An 18,891-nucleotide genomic window follows, 5' to 3' on the forward strand; every position below is an offset into this window, starting at 1 on the left:
AATTTAAATGTGACAAATCGCGTTAAAAATGGCTATTTCCTGGCTGCAGAGAGCATTTATGGTGTTGTAGAACACTGTGCCTTGTATTTACATGCATAGAAAGTCTGATGTGGTAGTGAAACAATACTGTGAGTCAGTATGACATATAGATGACAGGCGTTTCTCTTAGAATCACTGCACACTTCACTTAAGCACACACTTCAAGACTAGCTCTATATCCACACAGACTTGAAAGCCAGTGAGCCTCAAAGTTGCTTGACTTTTGTTGGATGGCTAGGGGGACCTGTACACCTAGATCATTATCATTAGAGTGCAAAAAAAATTGGTGATGCCAGCTAATTTTTTTCTCACTGCTTAGGAGGGCTGCAAAAAAAATTCCGCTTTCTAATTGTCCTAACATTTATATTCAATAACCTTTCTATACTGTTTTGTCATGTAAACTCATTTACATAAACATGGGCATATAAGAAAGGCATGCAAATTAGAAGAATCTGCCTTGTTTTTCCATCTGAAACACTATTTGCATGTTTTTCCCATATGCCCCTGTTTATGAAAATTTGTTTACATGACAAAACAGTATAGAGAGGTTATAGAATATAAATGTTAGGACAATTAGAAAACTTACATTTTTTATGAAGCCCTCCTAAGCAGTGAGAGAAGAGTTAGCTGGCATACAAAAAACAAATATATATATATATATATATATATATATATATATATATATATATATGTATATATATATATATATATATGATTTTTGTCACTCTAATGATAATGATCTAGGTGAGCAGGTCCCCCAAGCCATCCAACAAAATTCACACAACTTTGAGGCTTACTTGCTCTCAGTCAGATAAAAGCTGGTCTTGAATATCTCATTTCACACAAGACTGCCATTGTAAGGTATGCTGACTGTACCTGTTTTATGAATAGGTGGTTGGCTTGCACACACCTGGCTTTTGGCATAGAGCCTATGTGTGATTGTTTGTTATATGTTGTCTATTGTATGTTATAGGTAATGAGTTATTTTAAAAATAAAATAATAAAGCATCTATAAAAAGAAATGATTAATAATAGGTAGAAAAATGCTTATAATAAAAAAAACTGGATTAATGTTTAAAAAAAAAAGTTTATTAATGAAAATAAGTACAAAAAAAGGTATGGATGATAGATAGCATAATAAGGATAAAGAGAAGCTATATAAAATTAATAATTAAAATATATATTTTTATCTAGTGATAAAAAAATCTAGAATATTTGTGATTACAAAGATATAGCACTATATTCTAGATCTTCGTGAATTCACAATATTTGCGCTAAAAATTCACAATAAGAATATTCATGCTCAACATTAGTGTTAATGTCACTGATTATTTTGCCATTCCTCTGATCTGACAGAACAATAACCCCCAAAAAACATGTCCTGTCTTTGGAGCATCCACCTTTACTTGGTCAGCATTTGATCAGTAATCTATCAGTATTGCTAAAGCCCCAAAAAAAAAACAGAAGTGGATCCAAAACAGAGATGACACATGAATGGAATATTTGCATGTATTCTGGGGTGGCACAATAACAGTGTGGAGATGGCAGCAGCATCAGGAGGACACAGAGTGGCACAATGACAGGGTGTGGGGGTGGCGGCAGCAGCAGCATCAGTAGGAGGCCACAGGATGGCACAATGACAGCGTGGAGGTGGCAGCAGCAGTATCAGGAGGCCACAGAGTGGCACAATGACAGGGTATAGGGATGGAGGCAGCAGCATCAGGAGGAGGCCACATGGTGGCACAATGGCAGAATGTGGAGGTGGCAGCAGCATCGGTTAGAGGCCACCTGGTGGCAAAATGACAGCGTGGAGGTGACAGCAGTAGCATTAGGAGGCTACAGAGTGGCACAATGACAGTGTGGAGGTGGTGGCAGCAGCAGCAGCATCAGGAAGAGGCCACAGGGTGGCACAATGACAGTGTGGAGGTGGCAGCAGCAGCACAATGACAGAGTGTGTAAGTGGCACCAGAAGCATCAGGAGGAGGCCACAGGGTGGCGCAATGACAGTGTGGAGGTGGCAACAGCATCAGGAGGACACAGAGTGGCACAATGACAGGGTGTGGAGGTGGCAGAAGCATCAGGAGGAGGCCACAGGGTGGCACAATGACAGTGTGGAGGTGGCAGCAGCATCAGGAGGACACAGAGTGGCACAATGACAGGGTGTGGAGGTGGCGGCAGCAACAGCATCGGTAGAAAGCCACAGGGTGGCATATTGACAGTGTGGAGGTGGCATAAGCATTATCAGGAGGCCACAGAGTGGCACAATGACAGAGTGTGGAGGTAGCAGCAGCAGTATCAGGAGGAGGCCACAAGGTGGCAAAATGACAGTATGGAGGTGGCAGCAGCAGCATCAGGAGGCTACACAGTGGCACAATGACAGTGTGGAGGTGGCAGAAGCATCAGGAGGCTACAGGGTGGCACAATGACAAAGTGTAGAGGTGGCGGAAGCATCAGCATCAGGAGGAGGCCACAGGGTGGCACAATGACAGTATGGAGGTGGCAGCAGCAGCACTATGACAGAGTGTGGAAGTGGCATCAGAAGCATCAGGAGGAGGCCACAGGGTGGCACAGTGACAGTGTGGAGGTGACAGCAGCATCAGGAGGTCACAGAGATGCACAATGACAGAGTGTGGATGTAGTGGGAGCAGAAGCATCAAGAGGAAGCCACAGGGTACCACAATGACAGAGTGTGGAGGTGGCAGCAGCATACTTTGGATTGTGTCTGGGATTAACTCACTTACTAGTAGATTGACCGAGTATGTGGATCACTTTCTCCAAAAGTATGTCCTGCAGATAGCGTCTTATCTGAGGGGCTCTGGTAGTGTCATTGAGTTAATTAAAAGTCTAGGTAGTTGCCCCGAGAACACCTGGTTGGCCGCAATATATGTGGTGTCCCTGTACACCATTATCCCCCAAAATTTGGGACTTAAGGCTATCGAGGAGGAACTTAAAAAGTATCCATTGATGTTAGAGGAACAGGAGAAGTTCGTCCTTGATTGTGTGAACTTCTGCCTCTGCCACAATTATTTTTGGTATAAGGATTTGTATTGCCTTCAGCGGATTGGGACAGCGATGGGGGTGAAATTTGCCCCCGGTTTCCATAATCTTTTCATGGGGCTTTGGGAGAGGGAAACTATTCAGCCTGTGCTTAATAAGATAACAGAATACAGAGAACTTATCGTATGGAGGAAATACATTATTTTATATAAAGGGGAAAAACAGGGTCTTGTGAATTGAATTGAATAATAAACAGCGGAATCTCTCTTTCACTAGCACTGTTAGCAATAGTTCTATTGATTTTCTCGACTTACGGATATTTACTGGGGACAACTATTTGAAAACTAAGACCTTCTTTAAGGAGACCAATGTTAATGGTTATATAGATACTACCAGTTGCCACTATAGCCCTAGGCTTAGAAATATACCAAAAGGGCAAAATAAAAGGGTGTACCGGATTTGCTCTAAACTTGAGGATTTTAGGGTGCAAAGTGAGGCTATTAATAAGCTGTTTTTGAAAAATGGGTATCAGTGAGAGGAATTAGCTAAATACAGTAGGGAGATAAAGGCACAGGGTGAAACAAGAGGGAGCATTATTAAGAAAGACAAAAACTTCAGTTTTTCATTTCGTACTCAATATAATGCCCAAGCCGGTTTGATAAAAAAATGCAATAAAGAAGAACTGGACAGTTCTAAAGAATGATCCGGTGTTGGGTAAAGAAATCCCCAAACAACCAGACGTGATATATAAAAAAGCTCCAAGTCTCCGCACTCAATTAGTTCATAGTTGTATTTTGGATAAAATCACAAAGAAGGAAAATGGAAATAAATTCACCTGGTGCAGCTTCTGCCTTTCTTGCATAAATAGAAAAAAAAAGAATAGGAAAAGAGATATACAAAATGTACATTCAAACCAAAAAAAGGTAGATCCTAAAATCAAGTGACAGATTACTTGTGAGAGCATTGGGGTCATCTACATGTTGGAGTGCCCATGTGGCCTCCAGTATGTAGGTCGAACAATGAGGAAACTAAAAGTAAGGGTCCAAGAACATATCAGAAATATAAGAAAGGCGCTCGAAACACACGTCTCGATGCATTTCGATGCATTTTAACAGGTTTAACACGTCTCGATGCGTCTCGATGCATTTTAAGATGGCACACCAAAAGGATCCGGGTGGGCTACAATTCATGGGGGTTGAGTTGGTGAAGCCGCATTGAAAATACCATAATGCAAATTAATAAACGGGAGGTGGGATGTTTGTGATGGACACCTTGCAACTAAAGGGGATGAATGTTGAATTTGATTTAAAATCATGCCTTACATGAGAAGAACTGTGCCAGCTGTAAGAAAGGAAGGAGTTAAAGGACCTCCTGTAGCAAGACTATGTGATCCAGGATTGGGTCAAGAGTAACATAGGGTGGTGCTGTATGACGTGGGAGTGTTGAATGAGAAGAAAAGTTTTATGATCTTGGATAGTAAGGGAAGTAAGTCCAGAATTGGCCCAAATTGAGCATGTGAGATGTATCATGTGGGGGGTGATGTGGGAGGAGGATTTCATGAATGAAGCCTGAACACGGGAATAGCAATGGATAATATGTAGAGTTGAGCGAACCTGAACTGTAAAGTTTGGGTTCGTAGCGAACTTTAGGATTTTTGGATCCTGGACCCAAACCCGAACATTTCAGTAAAAGTTCGCGTTCGGTGCTTTCTTGCGGCTTTTTGAAAGGCTGCAGAGCAGCCAATCAACAAGCGGTTAACTGACCTTAGAAGCCATTACAGCCATGCCTACTAATTGCATGGCTGTGATTGGCCAGTGTCGCATGCGACCCAGCCTCTATATAAGCTTTAGTCACGAAGCGCTGCACATCACTCTGCTGTGTTTAGTGTGGGGAGATGATGCTGCTGGTGATTTCAGGGAGAGAATAGGGGAGAGTCTTTGCTCAAAATCTGAATCTAACTCATCGATCTACATACATTGTGTATTGTGGGTGCCGGGCACAATTTTTTTTTCCTGCCCTGAGCCCATTGACCGAAAAAAAATAAAAAATACTTTAATAAGTCAGTTAGGTGGGCGGCAGAGGCGGACATTTTATGCAAGCTCAGTGCACCAGCACTGCATCTGAGCTTTTGGGACATTAAAAAAAACATTTTTTTCCGCAATATACAACATCTGGATTAGTCAGTGTACAATTTAAGCTAGAAGTACAGCCATCATTTTCTGGGGTTTTAAAAACACACTTTTTTTTTTTGCCAAAAAATACTATTTTCCTAATCAGCAAGTGTTAAATTCAAGTATAATATTTACAGCTTTCATATTCTGTTACAAAAAAAAAACACTTTTTTGGCAATATACAACATCTGGATTAGTCAGTGTGCAATTTAAGCTAGAAGTACAGCCATCATATTCTGGGGTTTTAAAAACACACTTTTTTGCCAAAAACACTATTTTCCTGATCTGCAAGTGTTAAATTCATGTTTAATATATACAACTTTCATATTCTGTTACCAAAAAAAAAAATAAAAAAAAATTTTTTGGGTAATATACTACATCTGGATTAGTCAGTGTGCAATTTAAGCTAGAAGTACAGCCATCATTTTCTGGAGTTTTAAAAACACACTTTTTTTGCCAAAAAACACTATTTTCAGGCCTTGTGAAATTACAGGCTTATATACTGCTGTCAAATTCAGTTTTGTTGGCAGTCTTTGATGCAGATGTCATTGTGAGATACACCCTTAATAGATTTGGGTTAGATTCAGAGATTTTAAATACCGCCATTTGGTGCACCAATTTTTAATTCAGGCCTACTGTGTGAGATACAACCTGTATATACAGGGCTTATATTCTTTCATTAATAAAACACCCTTCATAAGCACGTTTGAAATTCCTGGGTTATATACTGCTGCCATATTGAGCTATTAAACAAATACCCATTTGGGCAAAAAAAGTTTATTGGCTTTTCTACATATGTCATTGTGAGATCCACCCTAATATATTTGGGGTAGATTCAGAGATTTGAAATACTGCCATTTGGTGCACCAATCTTGAATTCAGGCTTACAATGTGTCAGGCCATGTGAGATACACCCTTTACAGGAGTTTGATTCAGGCATTTGAAGTACAGCCATTTTGGGCAAATAAATCATTAATTGAGGCCTACAGTGGGTCAGACCGTGTTAGATGCACCCTTTACATACAGGGTTTCATTCAGTCATTTGAAATATAGCCATTTTGGTGAAATAAATCTTTAATTGAGGCCTATAGTGGGTCAGGCCGTGTGAGATACACCCTTTACATACAGGGGTTTGATTCAGGCATTTGAAATACAGCCATTTTGGGCAAAGAAATCTTTAATTGAGGCCTGCAGTGGGTCAGGCTGTGTGAGATACACAATTTAAGAACAGGGGTTTGATTCAGGTATTTGAAATACAGACATTCTGGGCAAATAAATCTTTAATTGAGGCCTACAGTGGTTCAGGCCGTGTGAGATACACCCTTTAAACACAGGAGTTTGATTCAGGCATTTGAAATACAGCCATTTTGGGCAAAGAAATCTTTAATTGAGGCCTACAGTGGGTCAGGCCGTGAGAGATACACCCTTTACATACAGGGTTTGATTCAGGCATTTAAAATGCAGCCATTTTGGGCAAACAAATCTTTAATTGAGGCCTTGTCTGGTTCAGGCCGTGTGAGATACACCCTTTACATACTGTCGTCATATTCTACTATTAATTAAACACCCATTTAGGGCAAGAACCTAAATTTGAGAAATATGAGGAGAGCGTCAAATAAGGGACGTGGCCCACGTCGTGGTGCTGCTGGTGGAGCTCTTGTTGCAGGGAGAGGACGTGGTCGATCTGTGCCAGCTACACGCACAAGTGAAACCCCTTCCTCAGGTGCGAGTAGGCAACAAAACTTGCAGCAGTATTTGGTCGGGCCTAATGCGGCTCTACGAATGGTGAGGCCTGAACAAGTACAGGCGATAGTAGATTGGGTTGCTGACAGTGGATCCAGTTCCTTCACATTGTCTCACACCCAGTCTCCTGCTTAAAGACCACAGTTGGCACCTGCAGCCGATGTCCATCAGTCTTTCACCTTACCCCCTTGCAAATCAGCCAAGCAGTCTGAGCCCCAAGTCATGCAGCAGCCTCTTCTGCTTTTTGATGACTCTGTTAGCAGGGTTTTCCAGGGCCATCCACTTAACCCTGCCCCAGAAGTGGAAGAGATTGAGTGCACCGATGCCCAACCACTTATCTTTCAAGATGAGTACATGGAAGGACCATCGCAGCACGTCTCGGATGATGACAAAACACAGGTGCCAACTGATGTGGTTTTCAAAAGTGTGCAGACTGACAAGGATGGCAGGGGTGAAGACTAGGTGGAAAATGATGTGGAGGACGATGAGGTCCTCAACCTCACATGGAATCAAGGTCATTCGAGTGACCTATGTAGTTCGGAGGAAGAGGCGGTGGTCCTACAGAGCCACCAGAACAGCAGATGAGGGAGCAGGGTGCAAATGCGGAGCGGCCATACTACCCACCGCAGCAAGGGACAGAGCACACCAAAGTCAGCTCCAAGGAGTTCCCTGGCATGACAATTCTTCAGACAATGTGCTGACGACAAGACACGAGTGGTTTGCATGTTGTGCAATCAGAGCCTGAAGCGACGCATAAACATTCTCAACCTGAGCACAACCTGCATGACCAGGCATTTAATTGTAAAGCATGAGCTGCAGTGGAGTACACACCTCAAAAACCAAGAAAGGTCTCTGGCTCCTCCTGCTTCCTCTTCTGCTGCAGTTTAGGCCTCTTCATCCACCTCTGGAGTGACAGGGCCATCTGCCACCCGCAAACAGAGGATCTGCCAGCAACACCAACACCTGGGTCACCAAGAATCTCCACAATGTCCCAAGGAAGCGTTCAGCTCTCCATCTCCCAAACGCTGGAGAGGAAGAGGAAGTACCCCCTACCCACCCGCGATCCCTAGCCCTGAATGCCAGCATTTCTAAATTACTGGCCTTTAAAATGCTGTCATTCCATCTGGTTGAGACGAACAGTTTTAAAGGCCTTATGGCGGTGGCTGTCCCACAGTATGTCGTGCCCAGCCGCCACTACTTTTCAAGGTGAGCCAAGTAGGGGATAAAATCAGGTGTGCCCTGCGCAACACCATCTGTGGCAAGTTGCACCTGACTATGAATACGTGGACCAGTAAGCACGGTCAGGGCCGTTATATCTCCATAACAGCACACTGGGTAAATGCAGTGGGGGCTGCGACTGAGGCGGAGAGCAGTTTGGCGCATGTCCTTCCACCACCAAGGATTGCAGGGTGCTTCAGTTTGCCTCCTGTTGCTTCCTCCTCCTATTCTGCTTCCTTATCCTCTACCAGCTCCTCATCTGGTCAGCGCAACACCTTCAACTCCAACTTCAGCAAAGCCAGGGGTAAACGACAGCAGGCAGTTTTAACACTACACACTGACAAACCCCACACCATGCAGGAGCTGTGGACGGGAATTAAACAACAGACCGATGAGTAGTTGGTACCAGTCAGCCTCAAGCCCGGCCTGGTGGTGTGCGATAATGGGCAAAATCTCATAGCAGCTATGGGACTAGCCGGTTTGATGCACATCCCTTGCCTGGTTCATGTGCTGAATTTGGTGGTGCAGAGATTCCTTAAAAATTATTCCGATATGTCAGAGCTGCTGCATAAAGTGCGGGCCGTCTGTGCGCGCTTTCGGCATTCTCACCCTGCTGCTGCTCTCCTGTCAGCGTTGCAGCGTAACTTCGTCCTTCCCGCTCACCGCCTCATATGCCACGTGCCCACAAGGTGCAACTCCAACTTGCAGATGCTGGCCAGACTGTGCGAGCAGCAGCAGGCTATAGTGGAGTTTCAGCTGCAGCACACACGGGTGAGTCGCTCGGCGGAACAGCACCACTTCACCACCAATGACTGGGACTCCATGCAAGACCTGTGTTCCTTGTTGCGCTGTTTCGAGTACTCCACCAACATGGCCAGTGCCAATAAATCCGTTCTCAGCGTTACTATCCCACTTCTATGCCTCCTTGAAAAACCGCTCCTGGCTATGATGGAAGAGGATGTGGCACAGAAGAAGAAGGAAGAAGAGGGATCATTTTGTTCGGTTTCCGGCCAGTCATTCCCAAGTGGCTCCGAGGGTGGGTTCTTGCACCCACAAACCCAGGGTACACAATTGTCCAGCCAGGGCACAGTTCTGGAGGATGACGAGGTGGAGGATGAGGAGGAGGAGATGGAGGAGGTGGAGGAACCATGTTCACAGCAGGGTGGCACCCAGACCAGCTCATGGCCATAACTGGTGCGTGGATGGGGGGATACAGACGATACACCTCCCACAGAGGACAGCTTTTCATTGCCTCTGGGCAGCCTGGCACACATGAGCGATTACATGCTGCAGTGTCTCCGCAACGACCGCCGAGTTGCCCACATTCTAACTTGTGCTGATTACTGGGTGGCCACGCTGCTAGATCCCAGTTACAAGGACAACGTACCGTCCTGAATTTCGTCACTGGAGCGTGATCGTAAGATGTGTGAGTACAAGCGCACGCTGGTAGACGCGCTGCTGGTGGCATTCCCACCTGACAGCTGGGGCACAGTGGAAGCACAAGGCAAAGGCAGAGGACGAGGAAGAGGTCGCCAACGCACCTGGAGCACTGCCAGCACCTCAGAAGGCAGGGTTAGCCTGGCCGAAATGTGGAAAAGCTTTGTCAGCACGCCACAACAGCCAGCACCACCAGCTGATATGGAACATCTTAGCAGGAGGCAGCATTTCACCAACATGGTGGAGCAGTATGTGTGCACACGCCTACACTTACTGAATGAATGGTCTGCCCCCTTCAACTTCTGGGTCTCCAAATTGGGCACATGGCCTGAGCTTGCCCTTTATGCCTTGGAGGTGCTGGCCTGCCCTGCAGCCAGTGTATTATATGAATGTGTGTTTAGCACGGCAGGGGGCGTCATCACAGACAAGCGCAGCCGCATGTCCACAGCCAATGTGGACAAGCTCACGTTCATTAAAATGAACCAGGCATGGATCCCTCAGGACTTGTCTGTACCTTGTCCAGAATAGACATGTATAGTGGCACTAACTAGCCATTGTTATACTGCAGCACAATTGCTTATTTTTGTTTTTTGGATATTTCACACTCTTTTAGAGTGTACCCTAATAAAATAAAATAAAAATTAAACCAAAAACCTGTGTTGGCTACCTCGTCCTCCTCCACCTCCGCTTCCACCTACACCGCTACGTCCACCGCCTCCTCAAACTCTGATTCCATATTGAACTCCTCCTCATAAATCTAATATTTTTTTAATGTTATTTGTACGTATTTTACAAACCGGATTCCAAAAAAGTTGGGAAACAAATTGTGAATAAAAACTGAATGCAATGATGTGGAGATGGCAAATGTCAATATTTTATTTGTAATAGAAAGTAGTTGACAGATCAAACGTTTAATCCAAGTAAATGTATAATTTTAAAGGAAAAATACGTTGATTCAAATTTTCACGGTGTCAACAAATCCCAAAAAGGTTGGGACAAGTAGCAATAAGAGGCTGGAAAAAGTAAATTTGAGCATAACGAAGAGCTGGAAGACCAATTAACACTAATTAGGTCAATTGGCAACATGATTGGGTATAAAAAGAGCTTCTCAGAGTGGCAGTGTCTCTCAGAAGCCAAGATGGGTAGAGGATCACCAATTCCCACAATGTTGCGCAGAAAGATAGTGGAGCAATATCAGAAAGGTGTTACCCAGCGAAAAATTGCAAAGACTTTGCATCCATCATCATCAACTGTGCATAACATCATCCATAGATTCAGAGAATCTGGAACAATCTCTGTGCGTAAGGGTCAAGGCCGTAAAACCATAGTGGATGCCCGTGATCTCCGGGCCCTTAAACGACACTGCATCACAAACAGGAATGCTACTGTAAAGGAAATCACAGAATGGGCTCAGAAATACTTCCAGAAACCATTGTCAGTGAACACAATCCACCGTGCCATCCGCCGTTGCCAGATGAAACTCTACAGTGCAAAGAAGAAGCCATTTCTAAGCAAGATCCACAAGCTCAGGCATTTTCACTGGGCCAGGGATCATTTAAAATGGAGTGTGGCAAAATGGAAGACTGTTCTGTGGTCAGACGAGTCACGATTCAAAGTTATTTTTGGAAATCTGGGATGCCATGTCATCCGGACCAAAGAGGACAAGGACAACCCAAGTTGCTATCAACGCTCAGTTCAGAAGCCTGCATGTCTGATGGTATGGGGTTGCATGAGTGCATGTGGCATGGGCAGCTTGCATGTCTGGAAAGGCACCATCAATGCAGAAAAATATATTCAGGTTCTAGAACAATATATGCTCCCATCCAGACGTCATCTCTTTCAGGGAAGACCCTGCATTTTTCAACAAGATAATGCCAGACCACATTCTGCATCAATCACAACATCATGGCTGCGTAGGAGAAGGATCCGGGTACTGAAATGGCCAGTCTGCAATCTTTCACCTATAGAGAACATTTGGCGCATCATAAAGAGGAAAGTACAACAAAGAAGGCCCAAGACGATTGAACAGTTAGAGGCCTGTATTAGACAAGAATGGGAGAGCTTTCCTATTTCTAAACTTGAGAAACTGGTCTCCTCGGTCCCCAGACGTCCGTTGAGTGTTGTAAGAAGAAGGGGAGATGCCACACAGTGGTGAAAATGGGCTTGTCCCAACTTTTTGGGGATTTGTTGACGCCATGAAATTCTGATTCAACATACTTTTCCCTTAAAATGGTACATTTTCTCAGTTTAAACTTTTGTTGCGTGATTTATGTTCTATTCTGAATAAAATATTAGAAGTTGGCACCTCCACATCATTGCATTCAGTTTTTATTTGTATAGTGTCCCAACTTTTTTAGAATCCGGTTTGTATTTCATATCATTTCACTACTTTGACAGTTGCATTTTGTGGTGAAATTCAGCAATTTTTGGGTGTATAGTACCACTGCTATACCTAGTAGGCCAGTTAAAAAATATAAAAAATTGTCATTTACATTTTCGGGTGAAATTTACCAATTTTTGTGTGTATAGTATCACTGCTATACCTAGTAGGCCGGTTCAAAAAAAATAAATGTCATTTACATTTTCGGGTAAAAATAACCAATTTTTTGGTGTATAGTACCACTGCTATACCTACTAGGCCTGTTAATGCCGGGATTCAAGCTTACTTAAGCGATAGAGACCTGAACCATGGTTAAAATTGGACCCCCTGATCAAGGTGCCATCCCTAAAGCTGTGAACCCAAACTTGGGTATGGCTAAATTCCTCAAAAAACAGACTTCAGGCTCCAAAGCTACTCTCTCCAAGATGGCGCCGACGACTGACCGCGCTCCTAAATGCGGAGAAGAGGGCCAATCGGAGGGAGAAAGTGAGACCGGAGAAACATCTCTAAACCCGAGACCTCCCGGTATCGAGATCGTTTATAAAACAAGCTTTAGCCGAAGCTCTCCTACCTTTAAAACAAGAGCTGGCTGGCCTTATACAGGAGATTCTCCTTGTGGGAGACAGAGTTGAGTCTCTTGAATCCACTCAGTCAGCTACGCTGGATCACAGTGCAGCGATGGCTCGCTCCTTATCTGTGTGCCAAAGCCACATTAACTCATTGTACGTCAAGAAAATCGCAGCCGTAGGAATAATTAATGTTTCAGAGGGGTTCCAGAAACAGTGGCTAACGAAGACATCATGCCCACGATCTTAACTATAGTCGCTTCGATCCTGGGGGGTGACGATCTTTCCCTCATGGTTATAGAAAGAGCTCACAGAGCTCTAAGACCTAAGCCAAAAAGCAACAAACCCCCTAGAGACATTATTTGTCGCTTTCTTAACTTTGGGGACAAAGAAAAGATTCTCGCTGCGGCAAGATCCATGAAGAATATTAACTTCGACAACAACCCGATTTCTATCTTTCAAGACTTAGCCCCGTTCACTCTCCAGAAGCGTAAATTTCTCAAGCCGCTTACTGACTTCCTCCAAGATAAACGCATTCCTTACCGTTGGACCTTTCCCTTCGGGATCGCCTTCAACTTCTCAGGAAAAGCCTTCAGGATCTCCTCTCACAAAGATTTACAAGATTTCTTCTCCTCAACAGAAACCCCTTCGCTTGATATTGCCTGCTGGGACTCCGTTTCAGATATCACTGCTCTCCCTGATCTCCCAAAGATGACACCGTGGGAGAAAGTCGGCACCCCGAAACAACAGAGATTGAAGAGAAGAAGCAGCCTCTTGACCCCCAAGAAAATCGCATGGTCTTTTTATTGATATAACTTATTAACCATTTGCTTACCTCCCTTGGCTGCTTTCATACCCACCCTCTCTCATCCCTCCCCGTCCCTCTCCTGTCCTCTAACCCTTTTTCCCCTCCCTTTCCCTTTTTCCCTTTCTCTAATGCTTACTGGTCTCTAGACTTGTCCTAGTTGGTATCTATTTATGAGGTTTTCACCTCCTTTCCCCCCCTGATACTCCATTGTTCAAGCACTCCATTGCCTGAATAATTAACGAATGTCACTTGAGTTGGTTGCCATTCAGCGACCCTGTTTTAATTGTTATTTTATGTTATGTTTTTTGTTATTATATGACACGGTACACCCTGAGAGTACGGACTCTTCCCTTGGAGAGTGGCAAACTTGCTCCTATGAGATGCCTGACTTCCCTGGAAGCAGCCACTATCCCTCCCCCCCCCCATATATGACCACCATGACTGATTTTACTTTATCTTCCTTCAACGTAAAGGGTTTAACCACTTCAGCCCCGCTAGGTGAAACCCCCTTCATGACCAGAGCAATTTTTACACTTCGGCACTACACTATTTTCACCGTTTATCGCTCGGTCATGCAACTTACCATACAAATGAATTTTACCTCCTTTTCTTCTCACTAATAGAGCTTTCATTTGGTGGTATTTCATTGCTGCTGGCATTTTTACTTTTTTTGTTATTAATCAAAAATGTAACGATTTTTTTGCCAAAAAAATGACATTTTTCACTTTCAGCTATAAAATTTTGCAAAAAAAACGACATCCATATATAAATTTTTCGCCAAATTTATTGTTCTACATGTCTTTGATAAAAAAAAAAATGTTTGGGCAAAAAAAAAAAATGGTTTGGGTAAAAGTTATAGCATTTACAAACTATGGTACAAAAATGTGAATTTCCGCTTTTTGAAACAGCTCTGACTTTCTGAGCACCTGTCATGTTTCCTGAGGTTCTACAATGCCCAAACAGTAGAAAACCCCCACAAATGACCCCATTTCGGAAAGTAGACACCCTAAGGTATTCGCTGATGGGCATAGTGAGTTCATAGAACTTTTTATTTTTTGTCACAAGTTAGCGGAAAATGATGATGATTTTATTTTTTTTATTTTTTCTTACAAAGTCTCATATTCCACTAACTTGCGACAAAAAATAAAAAATTCTAGGAACTCACCATGCCCCTCACAGAATACCTTGGGGTGTCTTCTTTCCAAAATGGGGTCACTTGTGGGGTAGTTATACTGCCCTGGCAATTTAGGGGCCCAAATGTGTGAGAAGAACTTTGCAATCAAAATGTGTAAAAAATGACCGGTGAAATCCAAAAGGTGCACTTTGGAATATGTGCCCCTTTGCCCACCTTGGCAGCAAAAAAGTGTGACACATCTGGTATCGCCGTACTCAGGAGAAGTTGGGGAATGTGTTTTGGGGTGTCATTTTACATATACCCATGCTGGGTGAGAGAAATATCTTGGTCAAATGCCAACTTTGTCTAAAAAAATTTGAACAGTTGTCTTTTGCCAAGATATTTCTCTCATCCAGCATGGGTATATGTAAAATGACACCCCAAAACACATTCCCCAACTTCTCCTGAGTACGGAGATACCAGATGTGTCACACTTTTTTGCTGCCAAGGTGGGCAAAGGGGCACATATTCCAAAGTGCACCTTTCGGATTTTTTCAGGGCATTTTTTACACATTTTGATTGCAAAGTTCTTCTCACACATTTGGGCCCCTAAATTGCCAGGGCAGTATAACTACGCCACAAGTGACCCCATTTTGGAAAGAAGACACCCCAAGGTATTCCGTGAGGGGCATGGCGAGTTCCTAGAATTTTTTATTTTTTGTCGCAAGTTAGTGGAATATGAGACTTTGTAAGGAAAAAAGAAAAAAAAGAAAAATCATCATTTTCCGCTAACTTGTGACAAAAAATAGAAAAATTCTAGGAACTCGCCGTGCCCCTCACGGAATACCTTGGGGTGTCTTCTTTCCAAAATGGGGTCACTTGTGGCGTAGTTATACTGCCCTGGCAATTTAGGGGCCCAAATGTGTAAGAAGTACCTTGCAATCAAAATGTGTAAAAAATGGCCTGCGAAATCCGAAAGGTGCACTTTGGAATATGTACCCCTTTGCCCACCTTGGCTGCAAAAAGGTGTCACACATGTGGTATTGCCGTACTCAGGAGAAGTTGGGCAATGTGTTTTGGGGGGTCATTTTACATATACCCATGCTGGGTGAGAGAAATATCTTGGCAAAAGACAACTTTTCCCATTTTTTTATACAAAGTTGGCATTTGACCAAGATATTTTTCTCACCCAACAAGGGTATATGTAAAATGACACCCCAAAACACATTCCCCAACTTCTCCTGAGTACGGCGATACCACATGTGTGACACTTTTTTGCAGCCTAGATGCGCAAAGGGGCCCAAATTCTTTTTAGGAGGGCATTTTTAGACATTTGGATCCCAGACTTCTTCTCACACTTTCGGGCAACTAAAAAGCCAGGGCAGTATAAATACCCCACATGTGACCCCACTTTGGAAAGAAGACACCCCAAGGTATTCAATGAGGGGCATGGCGAGTTCCTAGAATTTTTTTTTTTTTTGCATAAGTTAGCGGATATTGATTTTTTTTTGTTTTTTTCTCACAAAGTCTCACTTTCCGCTAACTTAGGACAAAAATTTCAATCTTTCATGGACTCAATATGCCCCTCACGGAATACCTTGGGGTGTCTTCTTTCCGAAATGGGGTCACATGTGGGGTATTTATACTGCCCTGGCTTTTTAGGGGCCCTAAAGCGTGAGAAGAAGTCTGGAATATAAATGTCTAAAAATGTTTACGCATTTGGATTCCGTGAGGGGTATGGTGAGTTCATGTGAGATTTTATTTTTTGACACAAGTTAGTAGAATATGAGACTTTGTAAGAAAAAACAAAAACAAAAACAAACAAAAAATTCCGCTAACTTGTGCCCAAAAAAATGTCTGAATGGAGCCTTACCAGGGGGGGGGGGGTGATCAATGACAGGGGGGTGATCAATGACAAGGGGGTGATCACCCATATAGACTCCCTGATTACCCCCTGTCATTGATCACCCCCCTGTAAGGCTCCATTCAGACGTCCGTATAATTTTTACGGATCCGCAAAACACATGCGGACATCTGAATGGAGCCTTACAGGGGGGTTATCAATGACAGGGGGTGATCAGGGTGATCACCCCCCTGTCACTGATCACCCCCCCCCTGTAAGGCTCCATTCAGACATCCGCATGATTTTTTACGGATCCATGGATACATGGATCGGATCCACAAAACGCATGCGGACGTCTGAATGGAGCCTTACAGGGGGGTTATCAATGACAGGGGTGATCAGGGTGATCACCCCCCTGTCACTGATCACCCCCCCCCTGTAAGGCTCCATTCAGACATCCGCATGATTTTTTACGGATCCATGGATACATGGATCGGATCCACAAAACACATGCGGACGTCTGAATCAAGCCTTACAGGGGGGTTATCAATGACAGGGGGTGATCAGGGTGATCACCCCCCTGTCACTGATCACCCCCCCCTGTAAGGCTCCATTCAGACATCTGCATGATTTTTTACGGATCCATGGATACATGGATCGGATCCACAAAACGCATGCGGACGTCTGAATGGAGCCTTACAGGGGGGTTATCAATGACAGGGGGTGATCAGGGTGATCAGGGTGATCACCCCCCTGTCACTGATCACCCCCCCTGTAAGGCTCCATTCAGACATCCGCATGATTTTTTACGGATCCATGGATACATGGATCGGATCCACAAAACGCATGCGGACGTCTGAATGGAGCCTTACAGGGGGGGGTATCAATGACAGGGGGTGATCAGGGTGATCACCCCCCTGTCAATGATCACCCCTCCTGTAAGGCTCCATTCAGACATCCGCATGATTTTTTACGGATCCATGGATACATGGATCGGATCCACAAAACACATGCGGACGTCTGAATGGAGCCTTACAGGGGGGGTATCAATGACAGGGGGTGATCAGGGTGATCAGGGTGATCACCCCCCTGTCACTGATCACCCCCCCTGTAAGGCTCCATTCAGACATCCGCATGATTTTTTACGGATCCATGGATACATGGATCGGATCCACAAAACACATACGGACGTCTGAATGGAGCCTTACAGGGGGTGATCAATGACAGGCGGGTGATCACCCATATACACTCCCTGATCACCCCCCTTTCATTGATAACCCCCCTGTAAGGCTCCATTCAGACGTCCGCATGTGTTTTGCGGATCCGATCCATGTATCCATGGATCCGTAAAAATCATGCGGACGTCTGAATGGAGCCTTACAGGGGGGTGATCAATGACAGGGGGTGATCAGGGAGTTTATATGGGTGATCACCCGCCTGTCATTGATCACCCCCCTGTAAGGCTCCATTCAGACATCCGTATGCTTTTTGCGGATCCGATCCATGTATCCGTGGATCCGTAAAAATCATACGGACGTCTGAACGGAGCCTGACAGGGGGGTGATCAATGACAGGGGGGTGATCAGGGAGTTTATATGGGGTGATCATGGGTGATCAGGGGTTTATAAGGGGTTAATAAGTGACGGGGGGGTGTAGTGTAGTGTAGTGTGGTGTTTGGTGCGACTGTACTGACCTACCTGAGTCCTCTGGTGGTCGATCCTAACAAAAGGGACCACCAGAGGACCAGGTAGGAGGTATATTAGACGCTGTTATGAAAACAGCGTCTAATATACCTGTTAGGGGTTAAAAAATTCGGATCTCCAGCCTGCCAGCGAGCGATCGCCGCTGGCAGGCTGGAGATCCACTCGCTTACCTTCCGTTCCTGTGAGCGCGCCCGCCTGTGTGCGCGCGTTCACAGGAAATCTCGCGTCTCGCGAGAAGACGCGTATATGCGTCCAGGAGGAATAAAGCAACCACCTCCCAGAAGCATATATGCGTACAGCGGTCGGGAGGTGGTTAAGATCTCCTTCTAAAAGAACCCAGATTCTTTCCCTATTATGGAGGGAAAACTGTTCAGTTATTTTCCTTCAAGAAACGCACTACAAACAAGGGAAATTTCCGGACCTCTCCCATTCCAGATTTCCCGTTTGGTTCTATAGTGGTTCGGATGGGGCGGCTTCCAGGGGAGTCAGCATTGGCTTCAGAAGGAACATCCCTTTTCAATACTCTTTACATAATGCTGACACCGAGGGAAGATTTCTTATTTTAAAGGGACTCATGGGTCACAAAATGTTAACAATGGTAAATATCTATTCCCCAAACTACAGACGTGGACAAAATTGTTGGTACCCTTTGGTCAATGAAAGAAAAAGTCACAATGGTCACAGAAATAACTTTAATCTGACAAAAGTAATAATAAATTAAAATTCTATAAATGTTAACCAATGAAAGTCAGACATTGTTTTTCAACCATGCTTCAACAGAATTATGTAAAAAAATAAACTCATGAAACAGGCATGGACAAAAATGATGGTACCCCTAACTTAATATTTTGTTGCGCAACCTTTTGAGGCAA

The sequence above is a fragment of the Bufo gargarizans genome, chromosome 6 (genome assembly GCF_014858855.1).
Source record: "Bufo gargarizans isolate SCDJY-AF-19 chromosome 6, ASM1485885v1, whole genome shotgun sequence".
Taxonomy (NCBI): domain Eukaryota; kingdom Metazoa; phylum Chordata; class Amphibia; order Anura; family Bufonidae; genus Bufo; species Bufo gargarizans.